Raw genomic sequence first — 10,278 nt, forward strand, 5'->3', positions numbered from 1 at the left:
AAACAGAAGTGAACCACCCCCTTCACCCACGCGCGCCAGAGACAGCTTAACACCCGCTCTATTTCTGCTCTCCCCAGGATTGCCAACCCCATCCCTTAGTTCCTAACTTAGCCGCTAGTACCTTCATATTTGGCGCGCTCTGGTGGCGGTACCGGGAATTTAAATTTAAATTTTAAACTGGGTCACTACAAGGCTTTTAAAATGAAAGATTCTCTGGTAACCTGATACCCATACCTGTGGGACAACATAACAGTGACGGATGATGTCAATTTGAAAAATAGTTTTTTATGTTATCTCCTATAGTATTGCCGTTATAACTTTTTATCTGCTCCGCCCACTAAAATTGACCAATCAGAATCAAAGCCAGATTCAATCTGTATATTTTTTCATCACATTTGCCACGTAAAAAAGTTAAGGTTAGAATTTTGCTGTCAAATCCACAATTATTGTTTTAGGTTCTAAAAAATAAAATGTCATTAAGACAATCCGAATGTCAGAAATTTTTACTGTGTAAATCAGATCGTCTTAACAACCTATTTGATTGGTAACTAAGAAAATGAAATGGGCGGGGCAGATAAAATGTTACGTTGTCCTTAGTATAGGAGATGATTTTTCAGGTGATTTAATATTTAATTCCGATTTACAATAGAAAAAATTGCTGCCCAGTTTCATGTGGCCGCAACTGTATCTAGGGGTAAAAATATCGAGAGAGGGAAACATTAAGACAGAGTTACCAGTAAATGGATGAATAGTACAGGCAAAGCAATTAATTCAAAGATTGAATGCGTTTCTACGGTCTAAAAAAAATAGAAAGAAGACTAAAATCAAAATTTTAGAGTCCATAATCATTAGTAGGTATACAGGCCGATTCACGTAGGCCATTCGTTAGAAACTTCCTGATTTCCCAAAATCGTATATTAATATGAAAATTAGTATCCAACTATAGGTAATCGACTGCTCGAAGTTCAAATAGAATATTTTCAAAATGACACTTCCGGAAATACCGTAAATCGACGCTATCTTTGTTTTTTTTTTTTTTAATGGAAAGGATCCATTTTGATTTCAAATTTGGATTCTACGTAAAATTTTCATTTTAGGGCGTTCTTTTGTCAACACATGTCATCGTTCTTGACCTATGACATCTTTTTCACAAAAAAGCGGGGTTTCTAGACGGAGGCCGAAAAAAAATGTATAGCTCCTGAACCATTGGAAATAAATAATTGATTCTTTTTTTATAGAATTTTTAAAGGTTTGGTCGATCTTCTGTGTCATTAGCGACATTTTTTTCTCTCTTTCTTATTTTTCTAAGTGTTATCTTATAATATTGTTTAATTTGACACATTACGAGTATGTTGTGAAATATCACTGGTAACAATTGCCAGTTAAAATAAGATCAATATCTATTTATACCAAAATAGGTAAAGAGGACAAAAGTTCATCGTTAATGAACATTTTTTCAACTTATTAAGACAGATCCAATTAATTTCTATAAATGGAAATCACTTTTGTTCATGCACTCCGCGACAACTGATTAGCCTCACTCCAAAATTCCGCTTGTTTGCATGTTATGAAGTGAGTTCGATTTGTTTTGTTATACATTATCAAATTATATGAAATTTTAATTATTAAAAATCAACTCAATTTTTGTTTAGTCCATTTCGTCGCGACATCTCATTGGCCTCACTGCAACAACCTAAGTACAAAAGCAAAATATTCGTTAAGTTAAATCAATTTAATAGTAAAACAGGAACTAAAAACAATAACAAATAAAATAATAAACAAAAACTACAAAAAAATTAACATCAATAGTGTGTGTGACATCCTCCTCTGCGGATGACTTCAAAGGTTCTATTTGGAATAGAATTAAATAAAGAATCCAGGTATCCTTGGGTTATGGTATTCCAGGCAGCCTGTATGGCATTGGTAAGCTGCCCTACGTTGTGATATTGTTGACCATTACCAATTACCATACAACTGTCTGGAAAGCCAACCCCAAACATTTTCTAAAATGTTTAGATCGGGTGACACACTAGGCCACTCGAGCACATTAATATTTTATTCCTCTAACCACGCGTGCAGTATGGACTGCAGCATGGTCATGTTGGAAAACCCATGGTAAGCCATCCACCGGTTCTTTCTATTATAGGTTTGACCCATATCAAAAGATCCCTATATTTCTGAGCATTCTGAATTCAATTTAAAATTTCTAAATGCACCACTCCTTTAGACGAAATTGCGCCTCACACCATTATCCCGGCTTCCCGTGTATGTATGTACAGAGTGATCAACAAGGACTGAAGCTGTTGGCAACAATGATAACATGATGAAAATTTCAGTGAAGTTGGTAGCATTACATTTTCAGTTGTCAATTTTGACGGGCAAATTCAAACTTCAAAATCAAGTGTCATGTTTGTATCAATTTATTAATTAAAATGGTTTTTACACTAGAGCAAGACATTTTTATTGGTATGACTATGGCGTACTTTCAGACTTGAAATGTTGATGCTGCTAACGGTTGGCAGTATTCCACGGAGCACGGACGATGCATTTCACCAATTTCAATGTTCCCCGAGCCAGTTGTTACCTTAGTTGCGTTTACGCAGCATTGCACGAGATTGGTGCAACGTTACCGTTACCGTTAACAGGTGATGTGAAAAAGGCAAAACCTACTGGTAGAACACTTACAGATGTAGTTGAGAATGTTCGAGGTAGAATGAACAAAGCCCTCGAAAGTCAGTGCGAAAGCTTTCATTCCAAACAGGTAATTCTTATCTAAAACACACGCATCCAAAGTTCTTTGTTGGGCACGTTTAATGCAGGGCCTAATAATCCTTACCATTAAAAATCCCGTCATTCCTTTTCCTTACTTTACAGGCTTGTCATATGGAATGGAAGTTGCCTAACCATTTTAAAGAAGAAATTAAAGTTCCACCCTTTCAAATGTTCCCGGATCCAATCCCTGCATCCCGCAGACTTTCAACTCTAAAATAATAACGCATAAAACATGTTTCTGTTTCTCAGGACGGGCATGCGGGCACGGCCTGTCGCTTTTATGAATATCGAAACAGTGGGCCATTCAATTAAGTACAGCTAATTACTTTTTATACCGTTTTTTGCCGTTTTGTACGTATCGTGTTTTAAAACCAACTCGTAACATAACCTACATTTTTTGACGTTCACAACTTGCAGCAAGTGCCAACACTGACGCACAAAAAATTTTCATACTTTGGGAATATTTTGCCGTCATTTGCTGCCAACAGCTTCAGTCCTTGTTGATCACGCTGTATAATTAGTGAGGCTAATCAGTTGTGGCGATTAAAATACTTCTTTTGGAGAAAAAAATTCTGCAGTTAATTCTAAGTTGTCAGAAGTGACAAATTGTCTTCCAAACCAATCGTTGCCCACCTTGATGCATTGAATGAGTCTAGTAATAACACCAATTAGCAGCAAAATTTTGAAAAAATCTGTATTTTATGGGTGAGGCTAATCAGTTGTCGCGGAGTGTATTAAAAAAAAAAACATTAATATTATTAATTATAATGAAGTGGAATACTTGTCCCCACCATTTAAATTTCATTTTAACCACTTCTGATTTTCCTTGTTTACCTACTCTATACTCACATACTCAGATTTAAAATAATTAGTTATTTGGATAACTAGTCCAGAAAATGATATTTTGCGAGTGTGAGTGGTATTGCGTAGCCAAGGCGCTTAGCCGCGGGAAGCAACACGAGCACTCGCAAAACATTTTCTGGACGTGTAATCCACAAAATTTTTCATGCCGACAATTTAATTATTTAAATTATTATCGTCACAGATATTTGTCAAATACTCGCAGTAGACTTTTAACTGTTTTTGTTTGGCCAGTTATCCCTGTCGACCAGGTAGCGTGATCTCCAGTGGAGGGTAGCGAAATTTGTGGAAATTTTTAAACAATTTTAACTCATTAACGAGAACGTTTACAAAAAAAAATATTTAGAAAAAATTAATGTACTTAAACGTTGTTCAAAAATTTAATGTCACGAGATAAATTGGCAACAAACTCGAGTAAATCAATCGTAAAATTTTGCCAGACAAAATTTTACCACAAATGGTATTCGGAGGACTATTTCATGAATAAAAACGTTTCTGTTCATTATTTTTAGACAAATTTTTGACTTTTTATTTGATTTTCATATTAGACCTGTTACTATGACAAACATTTTGCCATTTGAAAACCCTCTAGCTTCGCGATTTCATTAGACCATACCTCTAGCTTTGCGATTTCATTGGACCATAGGATCTGGCAAAACTTTGATTAGATTAATTTTTCCAGTTGAAATTTTATATTCATTGTTGAGTGACGGAATATGATTGGTTGAAAGTTTTGAAACAACTATGATAGAAATAGTCAATAATAAATTCTGTAAAAGAATAATTCAAAGAAATAAACTTGTGATGGAACTATCGTCAAATTAATTTTACATTGATTATACAGGTGTCCTCGAAATGCATGCAAAAAAATCAGTTATTGGTGACGATGAATAGAAGTTAAATACAAAATGTTTTCCTAGTAAAAGTCTTTTTGTTTTTGAGATATAAAGCATTGAAAATCTTCTCGAAATTTCGAGTACGCTACTGAGTTGAAGTAATTGAGAAAATAGTAGTTTATTTAACGAGTTCGTGTGTAAATTGGGCTTTTTTTTGGCATGAATGGGCCCACGAGTGCCAAAAAAGGTCCAATTACTAATTATTAATTAGACAGTGTCGAACAAAAAAAGATTTAATAATACTTCAACTCCGTAGCGTACTGGAAATTTCGAGCAAATTTTCAATGTTTTACATGTATCTCAAAAACAAAAAAACTTTTACCAGAAAACATTTTTGTACTTATTTAACTTCTATTCACCGTCACCAACTACCGAATTTTTTTGACATGCATTTTGAGGACACCTGTATATGTATAAAAAAATGATGCAAATGAACACACCTAAAATGTTTGGTGCAATTTAAAATTTTTTTCATGCTCGTTTAATTATTGCACATTTTTAATGAAATACAGATTTGACATGCCACCATAAAAGACTTACTCGGCAATAAATCTAATTTAACATAACTTTATTGTTTACGTATGTCCATTGTCTTCTCAATTACTTGTGGTAGAGCAAAAAAGCGTAGTTTTTATTAAATAATTTGAAAGTATTACCTGCTTTGTTTATTTTTTTGAAGTTAAGTTTTGAAAAAATACTGACACTATTTTTGTACCAAGCAATCAATTAATGTAATAGACGAATATAATAATTCTATTTAAAATCTTACAGACGCAAGAAATATTACAAAATTAGACCACAAAATTATTTGTTTTGGAATGATCTAGAGGTTGCCATAGCCTTTAGAAATCTAATTTTTTCTCAGGGTAATATGCATCTGAAGTTACTTCATTTGAAGACTTCTACTTTCGTAGAACAATCAAGCAGATAAAGACAACTTAAAATTAACTCATCACCCAAGTTTAAATACACTTAAGATTTTATATTTGTCAACCCATTCATCGTTTTGCCCTTTCTGGGTCTCTTCATTTATCTATCAACTAAGATTTGTGCCTGTTACTCAAACAATTCTTCCTCTTCGACTTTCCGAAGACTTCCATTTATTTCCTCAAAATTTTAAAATTATTGAACTTCTGTGAAGCTTCAAAGTACCATCGTGGTCAAAAATAACTGGTACAGTAACGGCTACGGAAATTCGTCAGTCGTTATCATTCAACAGACATTAGCTGTAAAACAGGTTTTATACAGCCTGTGCATTCTCAAACTCGAACATAGGCAATTAACATTGTATTGAACGTTTTTGCTGATTCCTGCTCGCCAATTCAACTTACAGCTAAGGTAATTGTATCAGCAGAAAGATGAAATTATTGCGCTTAAAATGATGTTAAAAACACGGTTAAAGATGCTGTTTTTATTTTAGAATACTAATTTAAATCTTAGTGATTTCAAATATGATATGCCATATAAACTGAATGCACAATGTTACTTGCCTATGTTCGACTTTGAGAGTGAACACCTGGTATATTTCTAACCCCACATTGGAATTTTTGACATGGATGTTAATTTGTCAATCAGTCTACACTGATTTCGATGTTTGCATAAAATTGACAGTTTTTGAACAATTTCGATTCCCTGATTACGAAACTGATTTTGGTTTTGCGCCATCACGTCTAGTATTTTCACAACTCGTTTTTTCTTAAAATTGGAATGTTCACCTAGAATGAATGAATGAATTCAAAATTTCGATATTGTAATATCGGACAACAATATGGATATTCGAAATTTCCTTGTTTTATTTGCGAGTGGGACAGCCGGGCACGAGACAAGCACTGAACTCAAAAGGAGTGGCCTTTAAGAACTAGACTTGTACCGGGAAACAATAAAAAATAATTTATTTGTAGCTTAAAAAAGTCGTATTAGATACCACCAATGCATATCAAACTCTGTTTGATGAAGCAATTTGTAAAGGCTCTTGATAAAAATCGACAATGTTTCAAGTATTTATAAACAAAGTTTCCAGATATCTCCAATGCCAAAATTCATAGGATCTCAAATAAGATCTTTGTACAAAGGTAAGGATTTTCAAAATTCTATGAATGTTGTTGAAAGGAATGCCTGGACGGCATTTAAGAAAAATTGCTTGGAAATCACAAAGATGAAGACTACGAACATATTGTAAGAATTATGTTTAAAAATTTTCACATCTTGGGATGTAATATGAGTTTGAAAGTGCACTTCTAATTTCTGCACTTAAATCTTTTTCCTAAAAATCTTGGTGTTGTCAGCGAGGAACAAGGGGAACGTTTTGACCAAGATATAAAACCAATGGAGAGGTGATATCAGGGAAGATGGAGCGTATCAATGATGGCAGACTTTTGCTGGATGTTACAGCGCGATGTACGCAAAAAAAAACATACAGCAGACAATTAATTAAAAGAAGTTTCCTCACAAAGCGTCAAAGATGCCATTCTCATAAGGAATAAAAAATTTAGTTAGATTTTTAACCAAGAATTATTATAAACATCTTATTTTCCTAAATAAATTGCTCTTTTTTTTATTGTGAAAAAACCTGATATGATACAAAAAAATAAAGAGTATTTTTGTAATCAGGGCTTCAATATTATACGAAATCAGTTATCAAAATCAAAATATCGATTAATAAGTCTTGTTTTGTAGGCCTGTGTTTTTATTGTGGGTGACAGAATTTCTGTCAAAAACATTTTGAATGTCAATCATAATGACAATAAAGCTTAGGTTACACAAGTTTTTTCGAATTGACAGTAAAATAACTGACGAAATTCCGTGGTCGTAACTGTACAGTGTGTTATTGTAGACACTTCCAAAACTCATTCAAACTCATTCAGTTTGGAAGTATCTACAGTTCATTTCAAAATTATCGAGTACACCTCAAAAATCAAGAAGTCGATTTATTATAGTTTTTTCCACATGTAAAGATGCCTTTTTGAAATTTGAGCGTTATGTTTTTTATATAGGTTAGGTAAGTTTGACAATATAAAATGTCGCTGATATTTTAGAACCATACCATAATATTGTCTGTTTTATCCTCTGTACAGTGCTCTTCGCGATGTTATAGTCCTGTGCTACCCTCCGGATCGACCACCCTTCTTCTAATTTGGAAAGAATGAGCACTTTTGCGTTTTCGGTTAGATTAGGCATTTTGTTTGTCAAAATTGACATTGATCATTGACAAAAATATGTAAGTGCAATTCACACTGCAGAAAATTAGGTGTACTCTATAATTTTGAAATTAACTGTACATTAACATACTGTCCCAGTTATTTTTGAACGCGATAGTAAATCTTTGCTAACATGAATAATCGTACCCTTACCGTCACTTTAGTCCAAAGTTCATCAGCTAATTGTTGTAAGCTTAATGGAGCGCTACAGCTTTAGGTAATGATGTTATAAATTTTTGTTTGTTTGGCACTGTCAGAATTTGAGAATTTTGTCCTGTATGAACGGATTCTGATAAATGTCACAACTTGTCAAAACGAAACGTCAAGATTTTAAGCGATTTGGGCTCGTCGATTAAAAAAACGTTGTATTCAACTAGTTCGTGTGTAAATTAGGTTTTTTTGCCACGAGTGGATAATTTTAAAACGCGAGTGAAACGAGTGTTTTAAAGGCCCACGAGTTCGTGTGTAAATTGGGCCCAATTAAACTCATTAAAATTAAATAAACTAATATATTAGAAGCGCAGAATTTAAAGCTATTGATATAAATTTTGTAGAATGTATTATATGTAAGTGAACAAAGAAATTTGTAAGACAATAATTTATATTAGGTAAGGTAATTGTAGTGTTACTTATATTCGTGACATTTAAAGCGGTTTTTATTTTATCATTGTTTAACGTCGCGCTTTGTTCTCTTTTTATTTTATCATTGTTTAATGTTGCGCTTTGTTTTGTTGAATTTTATCATTGTTTAATGTTACGCTTTGTTCTATTGAATTAAACTCGGGTTTTCTTTGTGTTGCTGCTAACCACCGCTAGATTTCGGATGAGTTAAAGTTAAAATGTTGCAAGTACGATCCTATGGGGGCTAGGTGACATTCAGGAGGTCGCAGGGTTGTTTAGTCAAATTTCTGTGGGGGCGACGGTCACGTAGAGCCGTTAGCGGAGGCGAACCTAAGTCCTGCTGTACGCGGCTCTGAGATGTTGACGTGAAGCCCCCGTTGCAGTTATAGGGACCTCGGGGTTTTGTCGGTAAACGATTGGTTGGGGAATGCTTATATCACTCAGAATTGGTCGGTAAATATTAGTCCCACACGCGATACCCCGAGTAACTATAAATGTCGCTTGTTTTCAAGACGATTCAGGAAGTCGTGGGGTTATTTAGTAAATTTCTGTGGAGGCCACGGTTAGTTAGGGCCGTTAGCGGAGGCGGACCTAAGCCCTGCTCAATGCGGCTCTGGGATGTTGACGTGAACCTCCGTCGCGGTTCTAGGGACCTCATGGTTTATCGGTAAACGGTTGGTTGGGGAAGGCGGACCTAAGCCCTGCTCGATGCGGCTCTGGGATGCTCATCGTACAGCCCCGAACGCTTCTATCACTCTTTCTTGGTCGGTAAAATTGTCCGACGTTCATTTACCCGAGTATCTAGAAACGTCGCTGGTCTGAAGCCGATTCAGATTATTTTTCTGAGTCCCCTCGCGGCCAAGAGTTTGTTACCCCGAGCTCTAAGTTCCTGTCGGCGTACCTTGACCGCGTAGTTACTAATTAAACTTGGAATTGTCATAAATCGAATTGTAAAATATGAGTAATACCTGGGATACGGTTTTGGAGATGGTTTTTATCCGTCCCTGTGATAACGGCATTATAAATTTGTTACTGTTTTTTTTTGCAACCTTTAACTTGCCATTTTTGTTGTCATGTACCCGTTCTGTTTGTTTTAAATGTTGCTGTATTAATATTGTTGTTTGTTTTTGCAATGGCCTCAGCTAGTTAATTTACTTTTACTCTGTTATACTTGGTCCGCGATAATTTTGGATTCGTTTCATTTGTTCGCCGAAAATCAAGGTTATCACACACATGTGTGTTTTATTTTGCGGCACTCTTCGAACTGGAACCCTCATCGTTTGCATCCCGAACCTTTTCCACCAAAAGAAAATCACAACGTAGGGCCTCTCCGCTTCAATGACGATCACGACCACATTTGTTTCAGTTTGCGCAGGTTCGAGTATTTGGCGGAAAGAAGTAATGTAGTTAGATCATTACAACATGAAACCTTTTTCACTTTCGTGATCGGCATAAAGTCAGTAATATTTTAAGCTAGTTTTGGTTTAATTGATCAATTTGTAGATCTACTTAAAAAATTCTTCCGGCGACCCATGAACAAGTTTTTTTTTCTATAAAATCTAAAGCAAAATCATTATCCTCATTAGATGCTGACGGCCGACGGTTGCCAAATCTATATTTTTGTGGTTTGAATTTTAATTATGTAGTTTTGTTTTTGTTATTTTACATAAAGATCATTCTACCTATAACACGTTCCAGGGAAAACCTTTTTTTTTCCTTGTAGGTATGGGTTTTCTTAACCCTCCACCACCCGGCGGCACGGCAATTTTGCCGGAGTACATACACTATTACGGATATTACTATCAAGTAATAGTGCAGTGCTTATCAACATAATTACCGGCGTCTCGCCTCCGCATTTTGACTTTGTTGTGTACTATGTTCTGTGTCAATATTAAGAAATTTTCTCACGATATGACATGAGTATAATAATA

This window comes from Tenebrio molitor, chromosome 2, assembly GCF_963966145.1.
Source record: "Tenebrio molitor chromosome 2, icTenMoli1.1, whole genome shotgun sequence".
Lineage (NCBI taxonomy): Eukaryota > Metazoa > Arthropoda > Insecta > Coleoptera > Tenebrionidae > Tenebrio > Tenebrio molitor.